Raw genomic sequence first — 12,380 nt, forward strand, 5'->3', positions numbered from 1 at the left:
TTTTTTTGTTTTTTTCTTTTTAAAATAACAAACCTCTAGTGTCACTTTAAAGTGGAGTTCCGCCAAATATATATATATATATTTTTTTTAAGTCAGCAGCTACTAATACTGCAGCTGCTGACTTTTTTAAAATATGGACACTTACCTGTCCACGGTGCCCACGATATCCTCACCCAATCTGTCCCTCGGCTCTTCTGTGGAGGCACCACCATCTTTGGTAAGGGACTCAAGAAGTAAAGCCTTGTGGCTTCACAGCCTGGTTCCCTACTGCACATGTGCAATTCCACTGGTCCCTGCTGTCTTCTGGGATCTGTGTGTCTCCCAGAAGACAGCGGGAGGGACGGAGGAGGCGCTGGATATAGCATGGATATCCGGGGATACTGCGGCTATCTATGCCCGGAAGTGGGAGCAAATACCTGCATTATACAGGTAATCTGCTCCCCCCTCCCCCCTGAAAGGGGCCAAATGTGACACTGGGGGGGAAGGGGGGATTCCGAAAAGTGGAAGTTCCATTTTTGGGTTTGAACCTCCTCTTTAAGGATAACATGAAAGCTCATTCAATAAAACCCCTCAAAGACCGACTTACAGTATCCAGAGAAACCCATCTTGATTTGGTCTGTCTTTATTAACTACTTGACCTCTGGAAGATTTACCCCCCCATGACCAGGCCATTTTTTGCTATACGACACTGTACCCAAATAAAATTTTATATATTTTTTTTTTCACACAAATAGAGCTTTCCTTTTGGTGGTATTTGATCACCTCCTGGGTTTTTTTTATTTTTTGTGCTATAAACTAAAAAAGACTTAAAATTTTGAAAAAAAAAGTCAGTTTTTTACTTTCTGCTATAAAACATATCTAATAAAAAAAAAAAAAATAAAAAATAAAATTTCTTTATAAATTTAGACCCAATATGCATTCTGCTATATATTTATATGTTCAACTTTCAAGAAAAAACACATGGCAGTGGTACATACTCTTCAGACAAGTATAGATGACCTTAATCAGGACAAAATAATATCAACAAAACATGCGTTACCAGAAAGCAGTATTGCAATTGTCTTTAAACCGACATTTTAAGAAAAGGGAAAATTCAGCTCGGGGCCCCTTTCGCACGTGTGCGACGTTTCCTGCGACTTTGGACATCGGAGTTGCGTTACAAGTCGTACCCCATGATTCCCAATGATAACCATTCATACTTTGGTCCGACTTTGATGCGAGTTGAGGTGCATAGACCTCAAGTTTACACAGACATTCCCTGAAATTGTGGCTGTAAAATCGTGTGAAAGGGACCTTGTGGTGAGGAGAGAGGGCAACCGTTTCAAGAAAAGATAGGAAGGAAGGGATTGCTACATAGTTTTGGTAAAAAAAAAAAAAAAAATCTCATTAAACGTATATATATTGATTTTGTTTGTGTGAATGTTTTATAGTGTCTACAAACTATGGGATATATGCTAAAATGTTGTGTTTTTTTTTTTTTTTCCTTCTTTTCATATACTAGTAATGTCACCGAACAGCGGCTTATAAGCGTGGCTATGATAATATGTCTGACAATCTGACACTTATCCAAGGTTCACGCTGAGCTGTGGGAATGAAGCCGTGCGAGTTCAGCTGAACTCGAAACTCGCAGGATTTCACTCCCGCATGTCAGTCCTGATTTCGGACGCGATTTCAGAGACATCTGTGCAGGTTTCTGCACAGATCCAATGTAAATCACAGCCCGAAATTGCAAAAAGTGGTACAGAAACTACTTTTTGAAATCGGCGCGGCGCCGCAAATGCAGCCAAATGGCATGTGAAATCGTACCGATGACCCTAATGCAGTAATCGGTGCTAAAAATATACACTGTCACTGTATTAATGATGCTGGCTGGGAAGGGGCTAACTTCTACTGCAATCAAAGGGTTAAATGTGTGCCTAACAGTGCTTTCTGCATTCACTGTGAGGTGCTTTTGCTAAGAAATGTGCTGGTTTTTATTCCCTGCTTTGCGTGGAAACAAAAACCAGCATATCCCCACTGACAGGACAGAGCTGTGTATTGTTTACATTCGCAGAGTTCTGTCCTGTCATGTTCAATCAGCGGGTGCTGGTGGTTGATCATTTGGCTGGTTCCCGCTGATTGGCATGTGCTGTGACTAATCACAGTACAGCCGATGCAGCCCCTACCCAGAAGTGCTGGATCACATATCTAGTACGTGATCCAGTGCAGGAGAGCCGCTTTGCCGCCGTACTCCTACGTAAAGTGGTCGGCAAGCGGTTATGTCAGATTGGTTGCTATGGGTTTCTGCACTTTGCGTTTGTTCCCTCCTCAGTTCAATTTTTTTTCCTCTAATACAGCATCCTTTCAGATGCGACTTGAGTCGTATGGAATCGCATGACAATGGAAAACACATCATTTTCACTGATGCTTGTTGATATCATCGCAACTCAGTGCAGAGCTATTTTTGGCAGATGTTCCTGTACTACTTTGGTGCAGTTCCCGCTCCATAGAATATGCAAAATACATACAAGTTGCACTGCATAAACGCACTAAAAATCGGATCAAAATCAAATTGCTCCAGTGTGGACCTAGCCTTAGATGTTTGCTCAGCTGTAAGTAAATCTTTCAATCAACCTGCGCATCTGTGTAAAACCAATGCATTGCAGCTTGAGCTGCTTTCACGCTGATCCGTTATTCTTCCGCTTTTTTTAATGCAAAAGCAGAAGAAAAAGACGTGACCATGTAATTCTATGGAACTGTTCACATTGATCCGTTGTGGGTCCGCTGTGTGTAACAAAAAATAAAAATAAAAATCCTGCTGCACTTATGGTGCGTTAAAAAATCACACCAAAAATGAACCTTGCATATTATCGTTGCCTGCACACCCTCCCTCCCAAGCACTGGGCATCACAAAGGAGTCTGACTCTCTTGAGCCCCGTACACACTATCAGATTGTCTGCTGAGTTTTTTCCTTCAGATTTACCAAAACCATGTAGTAGAAGAGCCTGCCTGATTGCATACACATTGAAACTCCTAAGGTTTGTCCTCATATTATATGGTTTTGGAAAAATCTGAAGGAAAAACTCAGCAGAAAATCTGATAGTGTGTATGGGGCTTTAGGGGAAATAACTAGGCTACCTGTGCCGTTATAATGGCAAGAAACTGTCAGGAGTGCGCCACACTAACTATTCTAGATTATGCAGTTTTCCACAGGTTGCAAGAAAGAAAATCGCTAGATTCCCCCATTAACACAGTCCGTGTTGATGGGGGGAATCCCTCTGGTGGAGCTGTGTTCTCCGGGGTGGGGGTTTGTGATGAGCTGTCTCTGCGGGGAGAACACGATGGTTATTGCGAGTGACAATAATCGCATGTTAGAAATCCGACATACTGGTTATACCCAAGTCAATCGCTAGATCGACTTGGATACAATCAGCCTGCCCATAGATGGATCGACTCTCAGCTGGTCCCTGTTGAACCTTCTATGGCCGGCCTAGGCAGATAGACCTGTTTCGGGTATATACAGTAGCACACAAAAGTGAGTACACCCCTCACGTTTTTGTAAATATTTTATTATTTCTTTTCATGTGACAACACTGAAGAAATTACACTTTGCTACAATGTAGAGTAGTGAGTGTACAGCTTGTTTAACAGAGTAAGTCCCCTTTCACACAGACGGACCGTATTTCCGTATTTCATCCATCCGATGGGATGAAATGCAGACATGCATGCATCCCTATGGGATAGCAGGTGTCGGCGCATGAACATCCGCTGACACCCGATATCATCTGTCTCCGCTATGGTCCGATTCTGCAGACGGAGGAAAATCCTATTTTTCTATCCATCTGCAGAGTAGATCGGATGAACGCGGACAGACAGTCCGTGTTCATCCGATCCTCCATAGAGGAGAGCGGAGAGCTGACAGGGCGGTCCCTGCACAGTGTGCAGGGACCGCCCTGTCATCCGCCGGCTCAGCGGGGATAAACGGAGCGATCCCCTCTGAGCAAGTGGATGTGCCCCGGGCGGATCATCACGGATCTGTCCCGTGTAAAAGGGGCCTAAATTTGCTGTCCCCTCAAAATAACTCAATACACAGCCATTAATGTCTAAACCGCTGACAACAAAAGTGAGTACACCCCTAAGGGAAAATGTCCAAATTGGGCCCAAAGTGTCAATAGTTTGTGTGGCCACCATTATTTTCCAGCACTGCCTTAACCCTCTTAGGCATGGATTTCACCAGATCCTCACAGGTTGCCACTGGAGTCCTCTTCCACTCCTCCATGATGACATCACAGTGTTCAAACCACACATGTGAAGTATCGCCGCGATCGGTAGAGCAAGATCTATAATTTCAGCCCTAGAACTCCTCCTCTGTAACTCAAAACATGCAACCTGTAGAATTTTTGAAACCACGCAAATGGAGATTTTTAAGGGTAAAAGTTTGTCGCCATTCCACGAGCGGGCGCAATTTTGAAGCGTGACATGTTGGGTATCAATTTACTCTGCGTAACATTTCACATCTTTCACAATATAAAAAAATATTTGGCTAAATTTACTGTTGTCTTATTTTTTTAATGCAGAAAATTGAATGTTTCCAAAAAAACTGCGCTTGTAAGACCGCTGCGCAAATACGGTGTAACAGAAAGTATTGCAACGACCGCCATTTTATTCTCTAGGGTGGTAGAAAAAAAAAGTATATTGTTTGGGGGTTCTAAGTAATTTTATAGCAAAAAAAAAACACATTTTTAACTTGTAAACAAATCTCAGAAAGAGGCTCGGTCCTTAAGTGGTTCATTAGTGCCTGTTTTTCTTCCTGCCACTTCCCAACTCATCTGGTATTATTAGATATTGGCTCTCACCAGTTTTACACCAAGATGAGGATTATTGCCAAACTCAGCTGGGTGCTGCTAATATCACCCTGTGTAGCAACCTTGTGAGTATGAAATGTAAATGACGTCTCCTGGCGGTTGCTGTATCAAGCGAGAGAAGGAACTTGTTATCATTCTCCGCTCACACTACAGGCTCTGTATGCTGATACTGCCTCTGGCACCATATAGTATGTCCATGCTGCCTCTGGCAATAGGCTCTATGGCTGGCCCATAAATGGCTTGAGAATAGGAACACGGCCTCTCATATTTGCACAGTGCTTTTAATATTCTGGGTTTTTCTGATGTAGGAGTGGATGAAGACGAGCACCTCGGGAGATCAGATGTGTTAGCTATCACACAGGCTTTTTTTTTTAACTTGTTGAAAAATCTCCCTGACCCCGGGACAGAAGAGAGATGTCGCATGCTTGCGGTTTCCGTAGACTAAGAATGACGGTGGGGTAACGGGATGCAGTAAGTACAGAGCTCATGTCATCAGTGCGGTGATGATTACCAGCAGTTTAAATGGCAGCCAAGTGTGGAAGCCTGTGGCATGGAGTTTGCAGACTAAGAAAAGCGTGGACACCAAACTATAAAGCCAGATTTTTGGCAGGTAGAAAAGCTGTCATATTTCTGTTTTAACGCGGACCTTCAGTCATTTATTTTATTTTTTTTCAACTTTGCATCTATGAAATCTTCTGCCCTTGTTTTTTTTTTAGCTTTTGGATAGTAAAACATTTTTATTCTGCTGGTAAATACCTTATACGGTCCACTTTGTTTCTTGTCTGGTCATTAGCCTAGGCCAGTGATGGTGAACCTTGGCACCCCAGATGATTTGGAACTACATTTCCCATGATGCTCATGCACTCAGCAGTGTAGTTGAGCATCATGGGAAATGTAGTTCCAAAACATCTGGGGTGCCAAGGTTTGCCATCACTGGCCTAGGCTTATGACATCATGTGCAGCTCTCTCTCACTCTCATGAGAGTTTGCCAGGAAGGGAGGGGGGCGATGAGTCATAAGAGGGCCAATGAGAGCTGCTGAGCTGTAGGTGTGCCTCCTGGGTGTATGTAAATATAGGAAGTGAACAGGCAGCAGCTGCCCACAGTTAAAATGGGTGCAGCCAGACTTGGTGGAGGGAGATTTCTGCAGCATGTTTGGCAAGTACAGAATCACAGTATATATAAAATAGTGGTTGGAGGGAAGCTTCAAAATGGCAAAGATGTTTTTATTACAAATTATGTGAGCAGACTGCAGTTCCTCTTTAACTTGCGCAACTAAAATGAGTTCATATACACACTGCACTCCATACGACTTCTGACCTTTTTCATATATACTGGGTGCCAAAGCCAAGGAATGGGGGACTCCATCTAATTAACTTAGCAATGCTGATGACCTCCTAGTGTATATTCAGAATCCACACATTTCTATACCATCCCTACTTAGTGAATTTCAACGCTTTGGTATCTACAGTAACTTTAAGCTCAACATTTCTAAGACGGAAGCCCTTAACATATCCCTTGCCCCCTCCACGCTGTCCCTTCTGCAATCCAACTTCTCGTTTAAATGGCAGGCTAAAGGGATCTCGTACCTGGGGATTGTTATCCCCTCCAACCTAGCTGATTTGTTTTCTCTGAATTATATCCCTTTGCTTAACCGTATACGGAAGGACCTCGAGGAGTGGGGGGGATCTCCCTTGCCCTGGTTCGGACGGATTAATATCCTGAAGATGGACACTCTACCCAAGTTCCTATATTTATCTCAAACAATACCCATCCATGTTCCAAAATCATTTTTTATCTCCCTACGCTCGCTGGCAATCAGATTTTTGTGGAACCGGGGCCTCCCCAGGGTTAAATTTAAACTACTAACGCTCCCGAAGACTCTGGGAGGCACAGGCCTCCCTGACTTTGAGACTTACCATAAGGCCGCTCATTTAACTCGCATCATTGAGTGGTTCTCTCGCCCTTCCTGCAAGGCCTCGGTGTCTGTTGAACAGGACCTTTCTCCTGTAGATCTCCGAGCCCTTCCATGGGGTTATAACCTGGCCTACACTCGTATGACCTCCTTGTCCCCTCTGACTTTGGCTTCCCTGGCGACGTGGTACAGGACGGGACTAAACTCCACTCTCTCCTCGGACCCGGGCCCCTTAACGTCCCTCTTTGACCATCCTGCTTTGCCACAAAGTGCAGGGGCAACCTCCCTAGGACCTTTTAAGCGCACAGATTGGCCGCAGGCCCGTACCTTTGTGCACCCCTCTCAGGGGACCCCGGTCTCCGTGACAGACTCTGGAGATTGGCTCACGGCCCTACATGTGTCCGCATTTGCCAAACGACTACACTCCTCCTCTCAGATACATCGCAAGCTTACCAATTTCGAGGAACTGTGTTCGCTTCCAGAAACTCCCAAACACTTACTGTCCTCCTTTATATTACCTGCTACAGACTTTAGCACATGCTCAACTCCCACATTACACCAGGCTGTGGTCTGCGGATTTGGGTGAGGACATCTCTGTGCCGGAATGGAATACCTCTTTTCATTTCACACATAAGTCAACAATCTCCTGTTACTCCCAAGAAAATAATTACAAGCTATTGTCCAGATGGTACAGGGACCCTGCTACTTTACACAGGATTTTCCCGTCTACCCCGGCCACCTGCTGGCGCTGTGAAGCTTCAGTCGGAAATTACATGCATGTCTGGTGGGACTGTGAGAGGATCCGCCCCTTCTGGACACAGGTTTTTGAATGCTATAATCTCTTGGCTGATACCCCGGTTCCTATCTCTCCAAAAATTGCATTACTCTCTATTCTGCCAGGGTCTATTAAATCGCAGAAACAAAGGTTGCTCCGCTTTTTTATGTCCTCCGCTAGGCAACTGATACCTGCCTATTGGAAGACGACGACCACCCCCCCATTGTCACGGTGGGTATCGATTATGAATGACACCATGAGAATGGAGGAGATGTTGGCACTGGACAATGACACTTACGCCAAATTTGTTTCTCAGTGGTCGATCTGGCTCCGCTTCTCTTCTTCTGACACTTTAATGAACCAAATCTTAAACGCATAAGGCCGCTGTGGGCTCTCCCTTACCCTACCCCCCCTATCCAATTGCTTCCCCCTCCCCCCCTTCCTCCCCCTTTTTTCTTCCTCTCCTCTTGCTATTTCGCTTTCCCCTATACTGCCTTGCTCCTCTTTACTTTGCTCTTTTCTCTTCTCTCTTCCTTTCTATCTTTTCTTTTTTATGTTCTTATCTAAAAACTGCGTCATGTAGTAACCCATGGGTGCTTCTCCCCTACTGTGACCTTAGGGACCGGAGCACAGGCCGTCTTTTCTACCCTCCAAGCTTCCTGTCAGGGACCGGCTATGGCCGATTGTCGTTGGCCGATCTCCTGTAATTGTACCTCTGTCACTGTTCCTGTCTGTATATGCCTCATGATGGTTACTGTTTATTGTTTTTACTTGACATGTCTTAATAAAAATATTTTCAACACTAATTAACTTAGCAATACAGAGGCTCATTGGATACATTATCCTTGGTGGTCTGCTGCTTGTAACGCTTTGTGTGAACTGCTGTTTAAAGCTGAGCTTTACCAAAAACAACTTGATAAAAAAAAACGTCCTTTAGCAGGGAACCTACATTCCACATTAATACATATGCTACCAAAGTGAGTGTGTGCTGTATGTTGCCTCCAGCATTGCTCTTTTTGCTGATGTCCAGAGCCCCTGAGCAGCAGTACATCATAAAGTGGTACTAACCCATTGATTTAAAGTGTTACTAAACCCCGGACCCTGCATTCACTATATATGGTCCCCCACAGTACACAGTACACAGTACACAGAACATGGAAATGCAATTATTTTAGTAAATGTAAACCTGCTAAATACCTTTTCTCATCAGCCGTATATAGCAGTCTTGTGACTTCTATCAGTGTCTGGCCAAGCACTGGTTAAAGCTTGTAGAAGGAGTTTTTATCCTTCTGACTGTCCTATGAGGCTGCAGGTTCCAGGATAGGAAAAGGATAGGAGGGTTTAAATCTGCTTTAAAGCTGTCAGGAGATCGGCCTCTACAAACTCAGCAGTGCCTAAAAATGGAGAGGAACTGAGCATGTGCAGAGCAGGGTGTATTACTGGATTTTAAACATCATAGGCACTTATTTTTAATGTTTTATATAGCTATAACTGCAAAAGGGACCAGCATGAAGGGATCTAGCAGGACTTGATTTGCTCACTAAAGTCCACTTCAATGTGTTGCTTTTATATTTACCTAGAGTTCAGTTTTAACCACTTCCCTACCTCGCATAGACATATGACGGCGGCAGGAACCCTATGTCCCTCCGGGCCGCCATCCTATGACTTCTTTTACTTTCTGAGCCTAGGGGGTGGCCGTGAAGTCCACCGGGCACCCGTGATTGCCGTGAACACAGCAGGACCGTCGATCAGATCCACATCCTGTCAGAGGAGAGGAGACTGATGGTGTGTTCCCAGTACAGAGGAACACCCGATCGGTCTCGTCCCCTTGTGAGTCCCCTCCCCCTACTGTTAGAATCACTCCCTAGGATACACATTTAACCCCTTGATTGCCCCCTAGTGTTAACCCCTTCCTTGCCAGTCACATTTACACAGTAATCTGTGTGTTTTTATAGCTCTGATCGCTGTAAAAATGTGAGTGGTCCCAAAATAATGTCAAAAGTGTCCGAAGTGTCCGCCGTAATATCACAGTCATGATAAAGATCGCAGATCGCCACCATTACTAGTGAAAAAAAAACAATAAAAATGCAATAAATGTATCCCCTATTTTGTAGACCCTATAACTTTTTTGCAAACCAATCAATATACGCTGATTGCGATTTATTTATTCATTTTTCTACCAAAAATATGTAGAAGAATACATATCGGCCTAAACCAGTGATGGCGAACCTTGGCACCCCAGATGTTTTAGAACTACATTTCCCATGATGCTCCACCACACTGTAGAGAGCATGATCATCATGGGAAATGTAGTTCTAAAAATCTGGGGTGCCAAGGTTCGCCATCACTGGCCTAAACCGAGGAAAAAATTAGTTTTTGTGTTTTTTTTTTTTTTTTCAGGATATTTATTATAGCAAAAAAGTAAAAAATATTTTTTTTTTTTTTCAAAATTGTCGCTCTTTTTTTGTTTATAGCGCAAAAAATAAAAACCGCAGGGGTGATCAAATGCCACCAAAAGAAAGCTCTACTTATCAAAATTTCATATGGGTACAGTGTTGCATGACTGCGCAATTGTCATTCAAAGTGTAACAGCACTAAAAGCTGACAATTGGTCTGGGCATGAAGGGGGTGAAAATGCCCGGTATTGGAGGTCAAAGATGTCCTATTGGTAGCCGTACTTATTAAAAAACTTGCCTTATACCCTGTGGACTTCCATTTATCAGCAAACTATCTGTCCCATCATGCCTTGCTGATCTCCGTACACGGTGTTTAGCTTGGTACCAGCTCGGGCATCCCAGATGGCTCTGCCCCTTAGCTGCTGCTACCACAAACACGGCAGAATGTGCAATTTATTTGTGGCTGAACTAAATATTTTCCAGCAGGTCTCATCTTCTATAAATAGCCTGGATACATTATTCTTTATTACGACAGCCACTTGAAAACCCCAGGGAGCCCTGTTCATGGCTCTCGCCTGAGGGCTGCTCCGTGTCCCAGTTAAATATGCACATATTTTATTGTATGAAAAGTTCCAGTATAGTGTTGTCACAATGCATTGTCAAACACATCACTTTGGTTTCCTTATTGGAGTTTCAGCAGCTTCCAAAACTGGCATGTCCCCAAAGAACCTGCCTTAACCCTTTCGATGACAGATGTGGTCTCGGGCAAGTGCTAGACTATGGACTGCTGGCCGGGGTTGACGGGCTTTTACTGCACATTTGTCACCCGAAGGCTGAAAAGACTCGCTGATGGTATTTGTTTGTCCAGGCGGAAGCTGTAGAAAAACCCGGGTACTTTGAGCTATGATGACACTTAAATACATGATTATTTATCATTTTATATATATATAAAAAAAAAATGTCTTTAGGGTCCTTTTAACACGGGCGTTCAGTTTTTTTTAGTTCGGTCCCTTCCTTTTTTTTTTTTTTTTTACAAAAGAAAAAAAAATCAAAAACTGATACGGATGTAAATTTTTACATTTTTGAGCAATAATCATATTTAGTGCAACCTAATAAATATTGTTGGTGCTCGGTCATATTTTGTTAAGGATATAGAAACGGTCTACTGACTGACCTGCCAACCTACATTATATTGATTTACTAAACTAGCTACTCTCTGGGTTACGAGATCGTGTGGCCACGCCCCATGGCTATATGAGATGCCAAACAGCGGGCGACAACACAGCGGTGGAAGACGGCCACAGAAGAAGAGTATTTTTTTTTTTTTTTTTTTTTTTTGCGGGTAACCAGTGGTGAAGACGGCTCGGGGAGAAGACAGCACAGAGCTATTTTTTTTTTAAATAAAGGTCTTGAAGGTCTTGTCAAAAACTGGCCCTTGTGTTTTTATTTTTTTTCCACATTTCACTGCTTTTTGGAGTGAATGGGTAGGGGTACAATATACCCGGTACCCGTTCACACGGGGGGGGGGGGGTGTATTTGGGGGCTTTTTTTGTTGAAGGGGGAGCTACTTCCAGATTCTGATAAGCCTGACCCTGACAACCACTGGCCAGGGTTGTCGGGAAGAAGCCCTTGTCCCCATCAACATGGGGGCAGGGTAGTTGGCGGGGCAGAGCGCTGACAGCTGATGACTCATCGGTTGTTAAGGATGCGGAGGCCGGCTTCCCTGCCCCCCTCCTTAGCAACCATCTATATTCAGTGTGTTTAAATACGGGGGAAAAAAAGAGGGGGGGGGGTTTAAAAAAACGGATGTCGGCGGATCGGATGTAAGCGGATGTCATCCACTAACATCCGTTTTTTCCCCGTTCCGTTTTGAAACAGAAGAAAAACAGGGTTTTCTTCCGTCTCAAAGAATGGAACTTAAAGTCCGCTAGCCTATAAACTGACGTATGGAACGGCCGCGTGAAAGGACCCTAATTCTTATGAAACAATAATTGAGCAGCTCCAATGTAGTTTCTTTGCCTAGGCTGAGATGATGTGATCAGTAGTATGCTGCAGACAAGAAGCAGTATTTCTTCAGTCTCCTTTCCCTCAATGATCGGTCCACAACATTTTAAAGTGATTGTTAAGGTTAAAATATATAATAATAATAATAAAAAAAAACGTATATATATATTTTTTTTATTACTGTGTGTGTGTGTGTGTGTATGTGTATATATATATATATATATATATATATATATATATATATATATATATATATATATATATATATATATTTATGTATGTGTAATATATATATATATATATACATACATACATACATACATACATACATTACACATACATACATATATACATGTGTATATATATATATATATATGTGTATATATATATGTATATAATAGAGAGAGAGAGAGATAGATATACATTTTAAATGACATACATGTTATAC

General features: G+C 43.1%; 1 protein-coding gene across 2 annotated transcripts in view; it reads left to right on the forward strand.

Moving 5' to 3' along the window:
• The window catches only part of RAB3GAP1 (RAB3 GTPase activating protein catalytic subunit 1), a 261,671-nt gene that overhangs the window by 35,420 nt on the left and 213,871 nt on the right, over positions 1–12,380 (forward strand). The window lies entirely within an intron of this gene.

The sequence above is a fragment of the Lithobates pipiens genome, unplaced genomic scaffold, assembly GCF_037356315.1.
Source record: "Lithobates pipiens isolate NorthernLeopardFrog02 unplaced genomic scaffold, aLitPip1_a1.2 Scaffold_22, whole genome shotgun sequence".
In the NCBI taxonomy this organism is placed as follows: domain Eukaryota; kingdom Metazoa; phylum Chordata; class Amphibia; order Anura; family Ranidae; genus Lithobates; species Lithobates pipiens.